The 22053-nt window shown below is 47.4% G+C and overlaps 1 protein-coding gene across 1 annotated transcript in view; it reads left to right on the top strand.

Moving 5' to 3' along the window:
• Positions 1-22053, top strand: part of LOC138304057 (uncharacterized) — a 191855-nt gene that overhangs the window by 23386 nt on the left and 146416 nt on the right. The window lies entirely within an intron of this gene.

The following is a 22053-nucleotide window of genomic DNA, read 5'->3' as shown; positions in this document are numbered from 1 at the left end:
AGGGTGTAGTCACAAGCAAACCCTAAATTAACCTGTGCTCAGTCATTGAGTATCTTGGCAAACGCCATCAGGCTTAACTCGGAGGCCCACAGTGAAAACACCAGTTTAGAAATGTAGAGTAATTTTTCTATAAATAAAACAAGAGTGAAATTATAAAAATCCAATCAGTAGCACCGGAGATTTGCAGGTTGAAAGATTTCAGTGAAAATAGCTCCAAAAAACACAAAGCCCCAACTGAACATCTGGTTGCACCAGACTGGGAAAAAGTCACACGTTCCAGCCTACCGCAATGGAGTGTGGGCTGGCTACAGGGAACCAGTAGGCCCACTGAACAAAGTACCTTGAACCCTGGCTTGCGAAGCATTGCTAGGGTCCATGTCGAAGATGCTTTGCGCAGCCGAAGCAATGTGTTGGTTCCGAGATGTGTCAAGGCTGAGGTGCAAAGTTGTGTGTCATTCATTAAGGATCCCATTGATGAGGGCCTGTGATGTGAAGTCTGGCACAAAGGGTGCATCTCACAGCTGGAGAGATGTGTTGGTTCCAAGGAGCTGCGATGCAGAGTCCGGTGGCGGCGCCGAGTCCGCCTTTGACAAGGGATGCAACACATCCAATTCACTTATTTGCAGACAGCATCCTTCAGGTATTCAACAACCCAGAGATCTCTGTCCCAACTAAACTAGAAATTATAGACACATTTAGAGCGATCTCTGGATTTAAAGTTAATTTTGAAAAATCTGAAATTAAGAGGTTGAGTCTACTACTAAACAAAGCAATCAACATATAACCACTCCACTTTGCAAAAGGGAAAAACAAGTAACTGCGTACCCATGTAACCCCAAACATTCAGGGAATATAAAGCCAACTATCCATCACAATGGTCTGAGATTAAAAAGCGGTTTAACTGACGGCAGCCATTGTTCATTTCTTGGCAGGGGTGAATGGCAACTTCAAGAAGAATATACCTCCAAGATTACTATATATTTTTTAGCCCTCTCCATCCCCATTCCAAGGTAGGACTTGCAAGAACTGCAGAAACTTGGTGAGACCTTTAATAGGGGTGGTAAAAAAAAAACAGATTAACAATAAAAGTCCTGGATATAATAAAACAGATGTGGCATAGAATTGCAAAGCCTTGTGACATACTAAAAGGCGACTTCATTAAGAATTGCCTTTGAAGGTTCATTACGGGAATTAGGAAAAAAATGGCTGCAAATGGAAAGGACATTGGTGGGTTGCTCCTTCTGGAATCTACTCTGACTACCCAAGACACACAGATGTGCAGAAGTGAGTTCCAAACTGTCAAGATGGCAATGCATTTAAACAGTGGACAGAGGGAATGTGGAAAAGACTCATCCCGCCCTTACCTTTAGAAAGCACCATTGATCCTCCCTCGCTCCTGCATCGTCGTCGGAACCCACAAAAAAAACAAAGGAGATGCATTAAAGCAGAGGAGGGGCGACATACAGAAATAATAATGCAAACATTAAGAACGGACTTCTTCTTCAGGTGAAGGAGGGGTGAAGTAACAACACAGAAAAAGGAGTCAGACCAGTAAGACGGGGCGCAGCAGAATCCAGGAAGCGACTCTGAGAGGAAGGACACCGAAGCAGCACAGCAGGATAGCGCTCAAGGAGAGGGAAAAGTTTGGTGGGAGACCGTAGATCGCCTCACCCGAGTGATGGACAAGAGGCCCGGAGAAGTCAACTCCACTGTGGACCCCTTGGAGACCTGGTGGATGCTTCCAGAGGACGCACAAAAGCCAGCCACAACTCAGGATAGTTGAGGCAAGTGCTGTGAGAGACCCAGTATGGGGAAGCTTGTTAAAGCATGCAGGAATTCTTTCAATTAGATAAGGTTTTTCTTTATGTGTTGTGAGCACGAGGGTGTTGCACTAATATTACGGTTGTCTTTACTTTTCTGTGATTACCAGCAATTACTAAAGACTGATGGAGTATTGGGGACACCAATGTCCCTTCATTGGGGTCTTATACCTTACCCTGCTGTTTGTATGAAGGGAGTGTATAAAATGGGTACCACCCGGAGGATACCCTGTGACCACTAGGAAACCCATTTATTTGTTTAGTCTAAATTTTGTGAAACCAATTAGGGTGTGAGGTCATTTTGGCATGGGAAAAGGTCACAAAGTCATGAGAAATCACGTGTTTTGGTGAAGGAAAATACAATTCGCTCTGGGTATGTTGAATACTTAGCGCTTCCTATCCTGTCTCCCTGATGGCACTGGTGGCAAAAGCCACTCCTGGGAACAGTGGAAAACAAAGAAAGAACAGTCTTATCCCCTGCTACCGGACCTAAAGGAGAATAACCACCCACGCTTGCAACCTTTAAGGATTATGAATCCATACCCTGTTTTGATTGTACCTTGTACCAATAAATCCAAGATACGTCAATCAGATAAGCCTTGTAAGCCGTATTTCTGTCCATCCCTCTTACATGTGGTGCCAAAAGTGGGATCGGGGGAAATGGAGTCTATGGTATCCCGATTGGCTGAAGGACAACAAAGGTTGGAGAAAGCCATGGAAAATGTACTTACTGTAACCACTGAAGACTGAGAGACCTTCCAGAAGGCCATGACTAGTCAGGCCAAACAGATTGATAAGGTTGCGCAGTCAGAATGCAGCCATTGGCAAACTGGCCGATTTGTTGGGTCAGCAACCGTTCCACATCACCCTACCTTCTATAGTGCTACAAAAATATATGGGGGAGAGCACCCTGATTGTTTTTTCAACAACTTTGAACGCTTGGCCAAGGCAGCTGTCTGGCCCGAGGGCAGATGGGTGAATATTTGGGACTCCTCTCATGGGGGATTTGCAAACTGCCTATCAGGTAGCCAATCCTCGAGGGACAACCACCTATGTGGATATAAATAAGATTAGCTTAGAAAGGTTAGAGGTGGACACTGAAACATATCTGATTCGGCTGAGACAAATAAAGAAGGGGATCCATGAAACCCCTAGAGCTCTGTATTATAGAGTGGAAGATATGGCCGATAGGTGGCTCAATCCTGAGAATGCTACAATGGAAGAGATTCTGGAAAAATATACTTGAAACAGTTCCTGCTGTCCTTACATCTTCCCATACAGAAATGAGTAAGGCGGCACAGTCAAGTGTCCCTGGACAATGCCGTTGAAATCTCCATCGCCTATAATCGTGCTGAAGAACTTCAGAGAAGGCGAGAAGAATGTGTTTGGCGGGGCAGAGGCCCCAGTCCGGAAAGACCTAGCAAGCCCCTCAAACCCCAGAAACCAGAGGCCGTTCCCCTTTTACCATGTCCTGGTCTGAGACCGATGTTGCCCAGGCCACAGTGTTTTAGCTGCGGGGCTATAGGATACATAGGTTACATGTATGTATTTGGATATATGTAGTACACACTTATAATGGTGTCCCCGCACTCACAAAGTCTGGGGAATTGGCCATGGACAATGTGGGGGCACTTTTGCTAGTGCAAGGGTGCCCTCACACACAGTAACTATGCACCTAGCCTTCAGTAAATGAAGGTTAGACGTATAGGTGACTTATAAGTTACCTGGTGCAGGGAAAAATGGCCGTGAAATAGTGTGTGCACTATTTCACTCAGGCTGCACTGGCAGTCCTGAAGAAAGGTTTGTTTGAACTCCTTATGGGTGGCGAAAGAAATGCTGCAGCCCATAAGGATCTCCTGGAACCAAAATGCCCTGGGTAGCTATGTAGCATATACTAGGGACTTATAAGGGGTGTCCAGTGTGCAAATCAGAATTGTAATATGGAGTAACTAAACTATAGTGACAAATTTGGTACACAGAGAGAGCATAACCACTGGAGTTCTGGTTAGCAGAACTCCAGTGACACAGTCAAGCATACTGACAACACATATAGGCCACAAACTATGAGCACTGGGGTCCTGACTAGCAGGATCCCAGTGAGACCGTAAAAACACACTGACAAACAGGCAGAAATTGGGGGGTAACGTGCCAAGCAAGATGGTACTTCCTACAATCTCCCCCCAACCCCCACTAATGGCTACCAGATGAAAGAAGGTCAGGAGAAAGGGAGGTGGAGGAGAACTGTTTGAGCTACCCGAACCTGCCAGTACCTGTACAGTACTATAAACTCTGCATAAAAATTCTTAGTCTCCTCCCCCGTACTTTGTCTGCCTACTTGTCTGCCTGCCTGCCTGTGCCCCCTGGCACCCTTGTGTTCTAAACAAAGGGGTATATAAAGATAAAAGATAAAAGAAAGGGAACACGAGGATATGACGGTAAAAAGGGCTGTAAAAAGGGCTATTGAACCCATGCACGACCTGCATGACCACTCTGCTTTTAGCCTGTTACCAGCAAGAGAGCATTTTGACAAAACTTGCCAATTGGATGACCCAACGGCGACTGCCTTATTAGGCACTATGCAGTGAGGATGTACAGAGACACTGATATTGTGGCTCTGTGGTGTTGAGACATAAGACGGCCAGTGCAGCAGGCCAGGGATGGTGTGGTTTGGTGTGAGTGGCTGAGGCATTAGAGCCAGGGCCCTAGGGTTGAGCCAGAGAGGCGCAGAACGGCCAGACTAGGTTCTGGTTCTGCTAGCTCCACTCCGCGTGCTCCTCTGTCACCTGGACCTGGACTAAGTGGTACACACTTGGGTTATGCTATTATAGTGTAGTATCACACAAAGTGCTCGGCTGCAGTTAATAAATCAATTGGCCACGGTTGGACATCAGTGGTGATCAGAAAGTAATAGAAAATGACACTGAAAAATAGACTAACCACCAGTGCCAGGCAAACAGTACTGAGGCACTCAATGAGAGTATTCAGTAGACTGATTATGGCACAACCCAAAGCAAAAGGATTTCGCTGGAAGGAACATAAGACCAGGGTAGGGACCACTGCTGCTCCTTATGGACCAATGCCTACAGTACCCGATTCTGCTCCTACTTCAACCCTGTTAGATGGCGACTCCAGAGAGGTTGAGTCCAGACTTCTCAACAGGCTGATAACTAGCTTCTATCACAAGGTGGGTCAGAAAGTGGACAAGGCACCTCCCTTACAGAAGATCACAAGCAGATTATTGAGCAAATAGAATCGGAGATTGGTGGTGGAGGATGGTGGTAGAGAATCTCACAGCTAGAGGGGAAAAGTGATTATCCTATTGAGAGCTCTCTGATGTTCCTGGATTATATACTCCCAGATGTGCCCTGCAGTCCAGTAGTCAAAGTTAGCCCTTGTGGGCTATCCTAGGTCTCGTGGAGACTGTGTTTGGTTTCAAACCTGCAAATAATAGCTCCTCCCCTAGTGGGGTGCTTTGCTTGACTGACTCTCTATACCAGCACATTTTTGCTTGTCTGTCTTCAAGGAATAATCCTGTATCTGCGGAGACCCCACAATGCTTTCTAATTTCTGAGGCTATGACTGCATTAAATAATGTTCTAGTCTTGATCCTTGCACTACTGGAGAAATTTCTTGGGGTGACTGAGCATATTGAGTCACTACTAACTATGATACTGCAGGCCTTGTCCCGGGTGAATGAACAACTGGGACGAACCAGGCTTCACCTCTACAGACCCCCTGGTAAACTAGTCAAAACCGGTCTAATCCTTTATATCCTAAAAGGAGTACTATACAGACGCAAAATGTAGACTCCAACCCTGCTCAAACTGAGAGTATACTGCAGATTAACACAAGCGTGGCTAACCCCCAGGGCGATGGAGCTTAAGTCTACAGAGAGGGTGCTGGGTTTACTGCAGCAGAGAGGGGTAGCCTTCCAGCAGATGAGTACAAGGCTAGTCCCAGCAAAAACAGCGGCAGTTATTGAACCAAAGGAGCTACTAGCTAGCACCATAGAATGTAAAATGAGAACTTTGGGACCCCAGAGTGAAGTTTCTGCTGAAATAGGGGTAACCGTGAGCCGGGGTAATAAGAAGGGAAGTGTTAAAGAAAAGGGGAAGCGAGCTACACCATTCCCAATTTACTCCCTTAAATGGTTGTTCTCCAAGAACTGCACAGACAGAGGGCTAGCCCCGGTTGCCAGCTCCAAGGATGCACCAAGTGAGAACACGGGCATCAGAGATCCGGCTGCCTCCCTGCCTGAGAACACCTCCTGGGAGGCTGCTAAGTGCAAGGGGGTAGTGGAACCTTCACGACCCAACCAGACCCAATACTGCGAGGATAACCGCTGTGGTGGGGGGGGGTGAGAAAGTAGCCTCTTTCTAGCCTTGTTACCCCCACTTTTGGCCTGTTTGTGAGTGTATGTCAGGGTGTTTTTACTGTCTCACTGGGATCCTGCTAGCCAGGGCCCAGTGCTCATAGTGAAAACCCTATGTTTTCAGTATGTTTGTTATGTGTCACTGGGACCCTGCTAGCCAGGACCCCAGTGCTCATAAGTTTGTGGCCTATATGTATGTGTTCCCTGTGTGATGCCTAACTGTCTCACTGAGGCTTTGCTAACCAGAACCTCAGTGGTTATGCTCTCTCTGTACAAATTGTCACTAACAGGCTAGTGACCATTTTCACCAATTTACATTGGCATACTGGAACACCCTTATAATTCCCTAGTATATGGTACTGAGGTACCCAGGGTATTGGGGTTCCAGGAGATCCCTATGGGCTGCAGCATTTCTTTTGCCACCCATAGGGAGCTCTGACAATTCTTACACAGGCCTGCCACTGCAGCCTGAGTGAAATAACGTCCACGTTATTTCACAGCCATTTACCACTGTACTTAAGTAACTTATAAGTCACCTATATGTCTAACCTTTACCTGATAAAGGTTGGGTGCTAAGTTACTTAGTGTGTGGGCACCCTTGCACTAGCCAAGGTGCCCCCACATTGTTCAGGGCAAATTCCCCGAACTTTGTGAGTGCGGAGACACCATTACACGCGTGCACTACACATAGGTCACTACCTATGTATAGCTTCACAATGGTAACTCCGAATATGGCCATGTAACATGTCTAAGATCATGGAATTGCCCCACCAATGCCATCCTGGTATTGGGGAGACAATCCCATGATTCCCCGGGTCTCTAGCACAGACCCGGGTACTGCCAAACTGCCTTTCCCGGGGTTTCACTGCAGCTGCTGCTGCTGCCAACCCCTCAGACAGGTTTCTGCCCTCCTGGGGTCCAGCCAGGCTTGGCCCAGGAAGGCAGAACAAAGGGCTTCCTCAGAGAGAGGGTGTTACACCCTCTCCCTTTGGAATAAGGTGTCAGGGCTGGGGAGGAGTAGCCACTCCCAGCCTCTGGAAATGCTTTGATGGGCACAGATGGTGCCCATCTCTGCATAAGCCAGTCTACACCGGTTCAGGGATCCCTCAGCCCTGCTCTGGCGCGAAACTGGACAAAGGAAAGGGGAGTGACTACTCCCCTGACCTGCACCTCCCCTTGGAGGTGCCCAGAGCTCCTCCAGTGTGCTCCAGACCTCTGCCATCTTGGAAACAGAGGTGCTGCTGGCACACTGGACTGCTCTGAGTGGCCAGGGCCAGCAGGTGACGTCAGAGACTCCTTCTGATAGGCTCCTTCAGGTGTTGCTAGCCTATCCTCTCTCCTAGGTAGCCAAACCTCCCTTTCTGGCTATTTAGGGTCTCTGCTTTGGGGAATTCCTTAGATAACGAATGTAAGAGCTCATCAGAGTTCCTCTGCATCTCTCTCTTCACCTTCTGCCAAGGAATCGACTGCTGACCGCGCTGGAAGCCTGCAAAACTGCAACAAAGTAGCAAAGACGACTACTGCGACCTTGTAACGCTGATCCTGCCGCCTTCTCGACTGTTTTCCTGGTGGTGCATGCTGTGGGAGTAGTCTGCCTCCTCTCTGCACTAGAAGCTCCGAAGAAATCTCCCGTGGGTCGGCGGAATCTTCCCCCTGCAACCGCAGGCACCAAAGAACTGCATCACCGGTCCTCTGGGTCTCCTCTCAGCACGACGAGGGAGGTCCCTTGAACTCAGCAACTCTGTCCAAGTGACTCCCACAGTCCAGTGACTCTTCAGTCCAAGTTTGGTGGAGGTAAGTCCTTGCCTCCCCACGCTAGACTGCATTGCTGGGAACCGCGTGTTTTGCAGCTACTCCAGCTCCTGTGCACTCACCGAGGATTTCCTTTGTGCACAGCCAAGCCTGGGTCCCCGGCACTCTAACCTGCATTGCACGACCTCCTGAGTTGTCCTCCAGCGGCGTGGGACTCTCTTGTGCAACTTCGGGTGAGCACCGATTCACTCCACTTCGTAGTGCCTGTTCCAGCACTTCTGCGGGTGCTGCTTGCTTCTGAGTGGGCTCCTTGTCTTGCTGGACGCCCCCTCTGTCTCCTCACGCAATTGGCGACATCCTGGTCCCTCCTGGGCCACAGCAGCATCCAAAAACCCTATCCGCGACCTTTGTAGCTAGCAAGGCTTGTTGGCGGTCTTTCTGCACGGAAACACTTCTGCACGACTCTACACGACGTGGGACATCCATCCTCCAAAGGGGAAGTTTCTAGCCCTTGTCGTTCTTGCAGAATCCACAGTTTCTACCATCCGGTGGCAGCTTCTTTGCACCCACAGCTGGCATTTCCTGGGCATCTGACCACTCCCGACTTGATTGTGACTTTTGGACTTGGTCCCCTTGTTCCACAGGTACTCTCGTCTGGAAATCCATTGTTGTTGCATTGCTGGTGTTGGTCTTTCCTGCAGAATTCCCCTATCACGACTTCTGTGCTCTCTGGGGAACTTAGGTGCACTTTGCACCCACTTTTCAGGGTCTTGGGGTGGGCTATTTTTCTAACCCTCACTGTTTTCTTACAGTCCCAGGGACCCTCTACGAGCTCACATAGGTTTGGGGTCCATTCGTGGTTCGCATTCCACTTCTAGAGTATATGGTTTGTGTTGCTCCTATCCCTATGTGCTCCCATTGCATTCTATTGTGACTATACATTGTTTGCACTGTTTTCTATTGCTATTACTGCATATTTTGGTATTGTGTACCTATATCTTGTGTATATTTGCTATCCTCATACTGAGGGTACTCACTGAGATACTTTGGCATATTGTCATAAAAATAAAGTAAATTTATTTTTAGTATATCTGTGTATTGTGTTTTCTTATGATATTGTGCATATGACACTAGTGGTACTGTAGGAGCTTCACTCGTCTCCTAGTTCAGCCTAAGCTGCTCTGCTAAGCTACCATTTTCTATCAGCCTAATCTGCTAGACACCCCTCTACACTAATAAGGGATACCTGGACCTGGTGCAAGGTGTAAGTACCCCTTGGTACTCACTACAAGCCAGTCCAGCCTCCTACAGGGGGGGTGTAGTGGAAAGAGCAGTTTGCCAAGAAAGTCCAGCAATGGCAAAGAAGCCTAGGAATAAGAAGAAAAGCTCTATAAAGAAACATAGAATGGCGGTGCGGAAGAGCTCAAGGAAGGTAGCAAAAGACTGGCAACCCCTCAACTTGCCCTCACGATACAGTGGCAGTCCAAGTTGAACAAGTTGCACAGGAGGCTTCATGCACTCCCAGAGAACCAAGGGCGCTCCCTGGATTGAACCCGGATGCTTCGCCATTTATGGTGCCTTCAGGACCTAGACACAGAGATAGCCTGGATGCCTGTGACTAACATTGCTATAGAACTGTTGGCCCCAGTGATACTGCACCACGGAAAAAATACGGCAGGCAATACCTGGAATTCGTGGATCTCTTCCCTGACGTTGGCCTAAGCCAACCCCTAAATTGGTCTAGACTATTAAGCCTCTTTTGTGTTGGACCTGAGCTGAGTGTTCTTTCCACCAGTGATGTGAAATTAGTCAAGTGGGAACTAAGCAACAGCGGCTTGACTATGGCAGGAGATGCACCCATTCTACCACTCTTCAAGGTGATCCTGCTATCTCCTGCCCCTCAGCTGTGGTTGAAGTAACCCTACCAGGTATAGCTAGATTAATTCTCAACCACGCAGATCGCTTCTACATAATGGGGGTTGAGGTGCTGCCCTGCTCTACCTCCAATCAGGAGAAAATTGATGGGGATGAGGTGTGTCAGAGTAGCTCAAATATGTTTATGGAAGACAGCCCTATTAGGCACGGACTGGCACCCTGGTGAAATAAGAAGAGTTTTATAGCTGAGGGTAGTTGTAGAAGGTAGCCTCTTTCTAGCCTTGTTACCCCCACTTTTGGCATGTTTGTGAGTATATGTCAGGGTGTTTTTACTGTCTCACTGGGATCCTGCTAGCCAGGGCCCAGTGCTCATAGTGAAAACTCTATGTTGTCAGTATGTTTGATATGTGTCACTGGGATCCTGCTAGCCAGGCCCCAGTGTCCATAAGTTTGTGGCCTGTATGTGTTCCCTGTGTGGTGCCTAACTGTATCACTGAGGCTCTGCTAACCAGAACCTCAGTGTTTATGCTCTCTCTGCTTTTAAAATTGTCACTGCAGGCTAGTGACTAATTTTACCAATTCTGATTGGCACACTGGAACACTCTTATAACTACCTAGTATATGGTACCTAGGTACCCAGGGTATTGGGGTTCCAGGAGATCCCTATGGGCTACAGCATTTCTTTTGCCACCCATAGGGAGCTCATACAATTCTTACACAGGACTGCCACTGCAGCATGAGTGAAGTAACGTACACGTTATTCACATCCATTTTACAGTGCACTTAAGTAACTTATAAGTCACCTATATGTCTAACCCTCACTTAGTGAAGGATAGGTGCAAAGTTATTTAGTGTGTGGGCACCCTGGCACTAGCCAAGGTGCCCGCACATTGTTCAGGGCAAATTCCCGGACCTTGTGAGTGCGGGGACACCATTACATGCGTGCACTACATATAGGTCAATACCTATATGTAGCTTCACAATGGTAACTCCGAACATGGCCATGTAACATGTCTAGGATCATGGAATTGTCATCCAATATCATTCTGGTATTGGGGGACAATTCCATGCATCCCCGGGCTCCAGCATGGAGGCCGGGTACTGCTAAACTAACTCTCTGGGCTTTTCTCAGCAGCTACCGCTGCTGCCAACCCTCAGACAGGTTTCTGCCCCTCCCCTTGGGGCCTGGGCAGCCCAGTCCTAGGAAGGGAGAACAAAGGATTTCCCTTGGAAATAGGTGTGAAGGGCCTGAGGGGAGTAGCCTCTCCTGGCCTCTGTAAATGCTTTGAAGGGCGCAGATGGTGCCCTCCTTGCATAAGCCAGTCTACACCAGTTCAGGGATCCCCCCAGCCCTGCTCTGGTGTGAAACTGGACAAAGGAAAGGGGAGTGACCAGCAACTCCCAAGGGGAGTTGCCCAGAGCTCCTCCAGTGTGTCCCAGATCTCTGCCATCTTGGATGCAGAGGTGTGAGGGCACAATGGACACCTCTGAGTGGCCAGTGCCAGCAGGTGATGTCAGAGACCCCTCCTGATAGGTGCTTACCTTTCTCTGTAGCCAATCCTCCTCTGAGGGCTATTTAGGGTCTCTCCTGTGGGTATCTCACCAGATAACGAATACAAGAGCTCACCCGAGTTCCTAAGCACTTCCCTCTTCGACTTCTGCCAAGGATCGATGACTGACTGCTCCAGGACGCCAGCAAAACCGCAACAAAGTAGCAAGAAGACTACCAGCAACACTGTAGTGCCTCATCCTGCCGGCTTTCTCGACTGTTTCCTGGTGGTGCATGCTCTGAGGGTTGTCTGCCTTTACCCTGCACTGGAAGCCAAGAAGAAATCTCCTGTGGGTCGACGGAATCTTCCCCCTGCTAACACAGGCACCAAACTTCTGCATCACCGGTCCTCTGGGTTCCGTCTCATCCTGACAAGCGTGGTCCCTGGAACACAGGAGCTGGGTCCAAGTGTCCCCGACAGCCCAGTGGCCCTTCTGTCCAAGTTTGGTGGAGGTAAGTCCTTGCCTCCCCACGCCAGACAGTAATCCTGTGTACTGTGTGAACTGCAGCTGCTTGGGCTTCAGTGCACTTTTGCAAGACTTCCTTCGTGCACAGCCTAGCCCAGGTCCCCAGCACTCTGTCCTGCATTGCCCAGCTCGCTGAGTTGGACTCCAACTTCGTGGAACTCCCTTTTGTTGTGCTGAGTCGACCGCCATCCTCAGATCTTCTGAGCACCTGTTCAGGTGCTTCTGCGGGTGCTGCCTGCTTCTGAGTGGGCTCTCCGTGTTGCTGAGCACCCCCTCTGTTTCCTCCTCCAAGGGGCGACCTCCTGGTCCTTCCTGGGCCCTGGCAGCACCCAAAACCTTCAACCGTGACTCTTGCAGCTAGCAAGGCTTGTTTGCGGTCTTTCTGGTGGAAACAACTCTGCATCCTCCAGCACGCCGTGGGACAACTTCTTCCGTTATTGCAGAATCTTCAGCTTCTTTAGTGGGCTCCTACCCCACCCCCCGGATACTTGCATGACTCTTGGACTTGGTCCCCTTCCTTTACAGGTCCTCAGGTCCAGGAATCCGTCTTCAGTGCTTTGCAGTCAGTTGTTGTCCTTGCAGAATCTCCTATCTCGACTTTACTGTCTTTCTGGGGCAGTAGGGTAACTTTACTCCCACTTTTCAGGGTCTTGGGGTGGGGTATCTTGGACACCCTTAGTGTTTTCTTACACTCTCAGTGACCCTCTACACAGTACACTAGGCCTGGGGTCCATTTGTGATTCGCATTACACTTTTGGAGTATATGATTTGCATTGCCCCTAGGCCTTTTTCTCCCTATTGCATTCTATTGTGTTCTACAGTGTCTGCACTACTTTTCTAACTGTTTACTTACCTGATTTGGTTTGTGTGTGTATATTTTGTGTATATTACGTACCTCCCAAGGGAGTATATCCTCAGAGATACATTTGGCATATTGTCACTAAAATAAAGTACCTTTATTTTTAGTAACTCTGAGTATTGTGTTTTCTTATGATATTGTGCTATATGAGATAAGTGGTATAGTAGGAGCTTTGCATGTTTCATAGTTCAGCCTAAACTGCTCTGCTATAGCTACCTCTATCAGCCTAAGCTGCTAGAACACCTCTAATCTACTAATAAGGGATAACTGGACTGGCACAAGGTGTAAGTACCACAAGGTACCCACTATAAGCCAGGCCAGCCTCCTACAGTAGTAGAGTGCGAGAATCATTGACCATCATTACCTACAAAAACAGCAGAAAAATTTGGATCCCTAGCCATGATGTGAGAAAAAAAAGGTTCAACTGCGAGAACTGGTCGTGGGTAGCAGCTGTACTTGCTGGTGACTCAGGAGTATCCCCTAGAGCAAGAACCGACTGATTAGAAAAGAAACATTCTCTCTACTCAGCCATTCCTCCTGTAAGCTTACCCCCCTTACCTCCTGCCTGTAGTAATTTGGAGAGGGGTTGTTTGCGAATATTGTCCTGGAATATAGCAGGCTTGGCCAGCAAACTGGAAGACACTGACTGGTCACAATTTGTCAGTTTGCATAATATTTGTTCCAAGAACCATGGGCTGTTGTCACCCTTCGGGGGGTATCTCAATATGGGTGTCATGCAAGTTAGAGTGCAAAGTAGAGCAAGCAGATGTGCCGCTCCTGATGGCTCCCACCAACATTCAGCATGTGAGACTTAGGTCAGGAAAGGATAAAGGGGTGGTGATTGATATTTTGAATGTATACATTTCACCAGGGTGGCCTCCGGGGGTTGAGGCACTCTGGAAAGAGTGCTCCACATATATTGAAAAGGTCAGAAGAGGCTTGGTAGATGGTAAAACTACACAGGGCTGTGGAGGAGGTAGGAGTGGGATGCTGATTTGTGGTGACTTCAACTCATCAGTTTGAGACACCATCAACAGCAATTAAATCTTGCTGGAAGATCGTAATATGGGGATCCCTGAGACAGCTATGAGTTGCTTTAAGTCTACAAAAATAGCTGAGGCCTTTACTGATCTTTTATTGAATAACGATCTCCGCTTTGTTAATGGGAGTTCAAAGTTGGATGGTGCTGCTAAGGCAACTTTCAATATTGGTAGATTCTCCTCGGTCATTGACTATGTTATCCTCAATGTGGCAGCATGGACATCCATCTTAGATACGGCCGTGGTTAGCAGAGTGGAAAGTGATCATAATCCACTTGTCCTCATTATGAGGAGGGACGATCTGGGGCTAGGAATTACATCAGGATGGGCCCTGAGGCTATATGAGAGGGAGATTGTTCCGTCCAACTGCAGAAGTAGAATACAGTGGGATGGTGAGAAGTATGGGCGGGGACTCCTGCAGCTTGATCTATAATAGCTAATCATGGACAACTTATCATAGATGCTTCGGCTTACATCAGCCCTTTGATACTGGCTGCCTATGACCTGATGACAGGGGAGTTGGGGACCCTGTGGTCTAAACTAGATGGTACTGTTAGAAAAGGGCAGTCAGGACGTGAAGGATGATTTGACAAGGAGTGTGCAAAGGCAAAAAGAGAAGTTTTGCGTGCTTTAGCACGATGCCGCAAAAGCTCAATTAGTGAAAAGAAATGTAAAGAATATAGAAGAGATTATAAGTGCCTACTAGCAACCAAGAAATGGCTGTACCAAAACGCATTGTGGGCTGAACTCAGAGCAACTACAGCCAACCATAACACCAAAAACTTCTGGGAACAAGTAGCTAGAGTGGGGAAGGGGACAGCGAACATTGTAAAAACCATACAGGGTGTTTGGGTTCACCATTTTAGTACATTGTTTAGTACTTTCGCGGTCAATCCCGTGGTCCCTAGACAGAGGCAAGGCGCCCTTTCTACCACCACTAGTGAAATAGGAATTTTAATCCCAGAAGTGATTAGAGCACTGGGAGCAATGAAAAGGAATAAGGCCCCGGGCCCAGATCTGGTTCCGGTGGATCTCTATTATGAGGCACCCTACTACTGGGCTAAAATACTTACCAAGGTGTTCAATGCTGCTCTTGAGGGTAATGCAGTTCCACAGCCCTGATGCTCTGCTATTATTGTTCCGATCTATAAGAAGGGCGATCGAGGTTGCCCCGTTAACTACCGGCCGATCTACCTACTAGATGGAGCTGGGAAGGTTCTGGGGAAAGTCCTACTCAACCATCTACCGGGCTGGGCTGATGCCCAGGGTGTGATAACAGATGCACAAGCTGTCTTTCGGCCTCTACTTGATCTAATACAAATTTACAGTAGTTAGGAGGTCCTCTCTGTACTTGGTCTTTATAGATCTGAAAGCCATCTTCGATTCAGTGGATAGGGGCAAATTATGGAGGTCATTGATGGACCTAGTGTTCGATGCCCCCCTAGATATAGCCATAGCGGCACTACACACGGACAATACTGGCAGACTGAGATACGCGATGGGCGCGGAGTGCACAGACCCTTTCCAGGTACAAAAGTGTGTTCGGCAAGGCTGTGTTCTGGCGCACCCAACTCTTCAGCCTTTTCCTGAATGATGTGGTCGACTATCTTTTAGTGGATCAGCTAGATGTCCCTGTTGTTGCTGGTAGGAGGGTTCCAATATTATTCTTCGCGGACGACGCAGTACCTTATGGCATGCACTAGGAACACTGCCCACAGGCTACTCGCCCGTTTTGTTAGATACTGCGATGAAAAATCATTAACTATCCATTGTATGAAGATCATGGTGGATGACCCTGCAACCCTCCCCCAGTCCTTGTCGGAAACTAGCCATTAACCACATACCAACTGAGGTTACTAAACACTTTGATTATCTAGGTGTGCGGTTTTCAGAGAACTTGAGTTGGGACCGCCGTGTTCGGAAGGCAGCTATAGTCCTTAAGGAAGTGGCGGGGGCAATATTGAAGTTTAAGTATAAGGCTGGAGCCAGAAATATTAGTATAATTCTGGAAATATATGCCCGGAAAGCAGTGGCTGCAGCGCTCTATGGAGCAGAACTCTGGGGATATGCTGATATAAGTGAACTGCTGATAGCCCAAAACACCTTTTTGAGGTCTCTTTTGGGGCTAGGGTCGGGTACTCACTGAAGGCCCTCTTTGCAGAGCTAAGTCTGGTGCCGACATCAGAGTTGGCAACTCTAAGGCCAATATTATATTGGGTGAGGTTAGTCCGCAATCATAGGGCGGCAGTGTATTTAGAAACCCTGGAAGAGGTTACTGCGAGTGGTGGACCGGGGGGGGGCACTCATGGGGAACTCATGTCAAAACACCCTAGGTAACCTCTGGTTAGAGGCTCTCTGGGAGGATCTGGGTGGAGTTAATCAAGACACTGTGGGCAAGGTAAAAGAACAATATCAGGAATTCAACGAGAGGAGAATGTGTCAGGAGCTCAGACCCGATTCAATTACAAGCTATTACTTTACCAATGTCTATGAGCCAGCCCCTCCAGATTACTTGGACCTGCTGTATCCTGAATTGAAGCGGTCTCTTTACATTAAATATAGGTTGAGTGTATTGCCCCTTAGAGGTTACTTGGTCTGCACGCGCATGCTGGTGGCAGGACTTGAGTATTGTAACTGCAGTCTTGGAGAGGTAGACAATGTGGTCCACTTCACCCTGTTTTGTAAGAAATTTGATGTGGCAGGGCGTAGGTGGCTCCACCCTCTTTTTAAGTCCAATGGAGCAAATTGCACTAAAACTGCACCATCACTTTGTACAAGACTGGGCAATATCAGTGAACGCAACTTGATAGCCTTATATATATATGGGATGCTTGGCCCCAGTTGAGGGATCTACCAACTAAACTAAAGTTGACCGAATCAACAGATCCGTAAGATCCACAAGGTCCTAGTCACCGTCTGTGAGATACACGGTCCCCCTCTATATAAATGAGGCACACACATTACCTCTTATAATACCAAAAGGTAACAAAATCACTGCTGCTAATACTAACCACTATGAGTACTTGCACTTTTCACTTGAGGCCCCCCATGTATAGGTTGGCATTGATGGGAAATGTTTCTTCTTCAAGATACATAAGGGGGTTGCACTTGTAAATCTTTAAACTCTATGACCCTCATTCCAGTGGATGTCGACGGAAGCACCGCCAACAGGCTGGCGGTGCTTCATTTGGCATTCCGACCGCTGCAGTACAGCTGCGGTCGCCCAGCCGGGTCCGGCGGTTTCCCGTCAGATTTCCCCCGGCTGGGAAAATCCTACATGGCGGCGCTGCAAGCAGCGCCGCCATGGGGATTCCGACCCCCTTCCCACCAGCCTGTTTCTGGCGGTTTTTACCGCCAGGAACAGGATGGCGGGAACGGGTGTCGTGGGGCCCCTGGGGGCCCCTGCACTGCCCATGCCACTGGCATGGGCAGTGCAGGGGCCCCCTAACAGGGCCCCAGCATGATTTTCACTGTCTGCATAGCAGACAGTGAAAATCGCGACGGGTGCCAATGCACCCGTCGCACCCCTGCAACACCGCCGGCTCCATTCGGAGCCGGCTTCTGTGTTGCAGGGCCTTTCCCGCTGGGCCTGCGGGCGCTCCCTTGGCGGGCGCCCGCCGGCCCAGCGGGAAAGTCTGAATGGCCCCCGCGGTCTTTTGACCGCGGAGCGGCCAAGTGGTGGCGTAAGTTTGGCGGGCGGCAACCGCCGCCCGCCAAACTTGGAATGACCACCTATATGTGTATGTGTTTTTTATGAGTAATGGATATGTCTGGATGAAGCTGATCTTTGTTTTTAAGTTCGTAAGTTTTTAAGAAATGAATAGTGTTCTTATTTAATTAAGGTGTATTGCTGCGATAATTACTTAACCAAGATAGTTTAAGTGAATCATACGCTGTTCTCCCCCTCAATGCCACAAAAGGAGAAACACCTATGATACTATGTGGAGTATCACAATAACATCATAACATTGCTCGAACAGCATCAGCAATATCCATTCCCTCAATCATGGCACCCCTGATGCAGTTCGACACCAATCTATTTATCCTTTCTACTTGGTCATTGCTTTGGGGGTGATATAGACTGCATCTTTTGTGTTTTATGCCCTCTCCCTGTAGAAATTTCTTCATCCCACTAGACACAAATTGCACACCATTGTCCGAAACTATTTCAGAAGGGAAACCCTCCCACGCAAAGACATCTGTAAGAAAAGTAACAACCACTTTAGTGTTAGTCTCACTCACGAATTATACCTCCAGCCACTTTGACAAATGATCAACCAGCACAACACCAAACCATCATGCATATGGCATAACATGAAACAGTCCCAAAAAAATAAATGCTGACCTTATCCCAACTCACCTCACTCATTGGTGGTATGAAAACGTCAAGCTTTTGTCATTCTAAGAATACTTAGAACACCTTACCACCACATCCTAAACATCTCTATCTATTTCAGGCCTCCAATAGGTTTCCCTGAGTCTTTTCCTGTTTAGAGCAATACCCAAATCACCTTCATGCATAAGACCCAGCAACTTTCCTTTGATGGCAATAGGAGGGGGCAACTTGTCTGACCTAAATATTAACAAAGACAGCTCAGCCTGGATCTTGCTGTAAGACTGCATCTCCACAAAAAGGTTCTTCTCTTTAGGCCACATGTCCTTCATGTACTCCATAATCTTCCTCAAAACCATATCATGTTCTAGTGCATTCCTCCATTCCCATTCACATACACACTTTCCTTCACTTCACTCCAAGCCACACTGGCTACTAAACAATCATCACCCTGCCGATCCTCCAGGTTCACGTCTACCTCATCCAAGGAACAAATAAGTCTAGAAAGACAATCTGCCTTCTCATTCTTTCCCACGGGTTGTATTCAACTTCAAAATGATACTCTAGAAGCTTCACACTTAATGTAACCTACCTTGGAGAAGCCTTCATTGAATGAACATTAGAGCCACTGATTATGGGTACCCATGTCTTATGATTGGACCCCTACAAGAATTTTACCACCAGACATAAAGCTTAAACCACTAACCTGGCCAAGTGCAAGCAAGCATTTATCATTCTATCACAGAATAAAGTCTTTCAGGAGGTTTTAAAGTTTGTGAGGGAAACACAACCACATGCTCAGACTCACCTCTGACTTAAGATAAAACAGCCCCCAAACCAGCAATACTCGCATCCACTGTGATCGCCAAAGGCTTTCCCGACTGATATGGATTGAGAACTGGAACACTGGACAATTCTGCCTTCACCTTCTCAAAAGCATTTTCTTGAGGTTGGTCCCACACAAACTTAGCATTTTTCTTTAATAGAGCATATAGGTCCTCACCCTTGGTAGCAAAATTCTGGATGAATTTCGTATTGTACTCACACATGCGCAAGGAAGACTGAAATTGCTCCCTGTTCTCTGGGGTACCCAATTCTTCAATGGCCCTAATCAACCCTAGACATGGGCCAATGTCCTTTCATGAAATAGCATGTGCAAGATACTCCACTTCTTGCACACAGAACTCACACTTGTCTTTCCTCAATTTCAGACCTCTTTCACTCAGTGAACTCAGTTATGCCTTCAACCTCACCACATGTGCACTGTAATTGTTGCCAAAACCAAAATGTCATCTTAATAAACCAAGATGACCTCCACAGCTCTCAAAACTTCTATCATCACAAGCTGAAAAGTCACTGCAGCAGATGCCAGGTTAAAAGGCATTCTGCAGAACTGAAAAGCTCCACAAGGGATAACAAAGGGCATAATATGTCTTGAGCCTTTGAAAAGTACATCTTGATGGTACACCGACCTCATATCAAGTTTAGAAAATACCCTTGCCACTGCTAAAGTGACCATCATTTTTTCAGTTTTCGGCAAAGGATGCCCGTCCACCCAGATAACCTTATTCAGGCTTCTGAGTACAGTGTATATCCTCAGCTTTCCATTTCTTTTCTTAGCAACCACAATGGGTAAGAGCTGTAATGATGAATCCACAGGTTCTATTACACCATCCTGGCATAACTGGGTGAAAGGTTTCTCCAAGTTTTCCCTGATACTGAAGGAACACATCTCAATTTGTGTTTGACAGGCACACAACCTCCCTTGAGTTTAATCCCATGCTCGAACCCTTCTAATTTCTCAATTTGTCCTCAAAAACACTGTTTCCTAATCATTCACACAGCACTTCGTGTTTTCACCCACGCACCAAACTTGTTGATCGCATTCAGGCATAAGGATGATTCCTAAACATCTTTGATGATGCCACCCAAGACTATCAGGGCTATTTCGTGAGACATACACTATGCCATGTACCTCCCTCGCTTTACAACCAACAACAGAGTCAACGGCTCTCTCCAAGTCAATTTTCACACCATTGTATCCATAAGGAGATATACCTGAAGGCAACAAACTAATGCTAATAAATTACTCAGCAAACATCCCCCTAGAAACAATAGTGATTTTGGACACCAAATCAGTTATTAAAGGTATGCATTCATCCGTTATGGCAAAATACTCAGCGGAATCCCTGGACTTGGGAACATCATTTTCATAAACTCTGATACACAATAGTAAATTGTATATACTCTCTGCCAACCCCTGATCAGAATCGTCAGACACCACATTCAAGCTATTTTTCATAGTATTAATCCAGCACACTCTAGCAAAATGGCCAGAAACTCCACATTTGTTGCAGTCCTTCCCTTAACAGGACATTGCATAAAAGAGGCCACATGAAACTTAGATCCACAGCAATAACATACATACCACTTGAACCTTATCTTCTGTGTTCTTGTTCAGTTCCTTGGCAGATAGCTGAGAATCTAGAATACTGTTAGCCATATCCACACCTTCCTCAAGGGAAGGATTCTTGCGAGATAGTAATATCTTTTGAAGCTGTTTGTTAAAGCATCAGTAACCAGCTGATCTATTACAAGCTGGTCAGTGAACACACCAAATTCACACTTGGCCGCTAACACATGCAAGAAGCCACATATATGTCTGCTGATTCCATAGCATGCTGTTCTCTTGAAAACAACTGTATGCTTCCTAACAAGCAAGTTAGGAGGGTGAAATAAATTCTTCCTCATCTTTTGACTGCTTTGTCACACTCAATGTCACTGTCCCAGCTTGAGCAAGGCTAGTCATGCCTTATTCCCTCCTTTATGAGTGACATCAGAGATGTTGCTATTTTCTTTTCATCACAGTACCAGTTTGAATTATGTTATGCTTTTGAAACCTTGTGTCACTTGGCAACTCAGTTATTAACATGATGGCAATGTTTAAAGCAGATCTAGATGTGCTTGTTGTCAAGGTAACTTCTGAACACCTGGGCCTTACCCAGGTAATCCAGGAACCACATGTCAACTGTCTACAACCACCTGGGGCTCTCCCAGGTAATGCAGGAAGGATAAGTCAACTGTCGACAATTACCGGTTCTTTAATTGATCCTCCTAATGGAAAAAAGACAGTTGAGAAACATGTGCAGTTACGATAATGACTAATGAGTTCCTCTGTTTTCCCCATGTGTTTCCTTGCACATGGTTCGGGCCGGCTATAAAATCTGGCATTTCAGACTTAGGGGGGTCATTAGAACCCTGGCGGTCTTTCACCGCCAGGGTTGTTTTGGTGGATTTCACCACCAGCAGGCTGGTGGTGAAATCTTTGGTATTACTCCGTGGTCGCACCGGCGGGACTGGCGGTTTTCCCGCCACTTTATTCCCGGCGGGCGTAATCCTCCAGGGCAGCGCTGCTTGCAGCGATGCCCAGGGGATTACGAGTCCCCCTCCCGCCAGCCTTTTCATGGCGGTTTGCACTGCCATGAAAAGGCTGGCGGAAAGGGGAGTCGTGGGGCCCCTGCACTGCCCATGCCACTGGCATGGGCAGTGCAGAGGCCCCCTGCAGCTTTTCACTGTCTGCTATGCAGACAGTGAAAAGCACGACGGGTGCAACTGCACCCGTCGCACGGCCGCAACACCGCCGGCTCCATTTGGAGCCGGCTCCTGTGTTGCGGGAGAGATTCCCGCTGGGCCGGTGGGCGGAAACCAGGTTTCTGCCTGCCGGACCAGCGGGGATCTCATGATAATTCCTGGATAATTCTTAAACCACACTGGAATGTTTCTAGTGTGAATTATTGGTATGTTGATTTGATGTTATTTAAGGGAAAAGATCTGTTTAGTTTTTCCTGTTTTAACGTGTGGTTTCATTACAGGGAAACTCAAGTCGAGACCCTTATATCTGAATAATCCTGATCCAGAACCAGAATACATATATCTTTAAGCCCAGCAGTGCCCAAAGTAGAGAAATCTGAATAAGCAGAAGTCCT

Source organism: Pleurodeles waltl, chromosome 7 (genome assembly GCF_031143425.1).
Source record: "Pleurodeles waltl isolate 20211129_DDA chromosome 7, aPleWal1.hap1.20221129, whole genome shotgun sequence".
In the NCBI taxonomy this organism is placed as follows: Eukaryota; Metazoa; Chordata; class Amphibia; order Caudata; family Salamandridae; genus Pleurodeles; species Pleurodeles waltl.
This window is presented reverse-complemented; position numbering and strand designations above follow the sequence as displayed.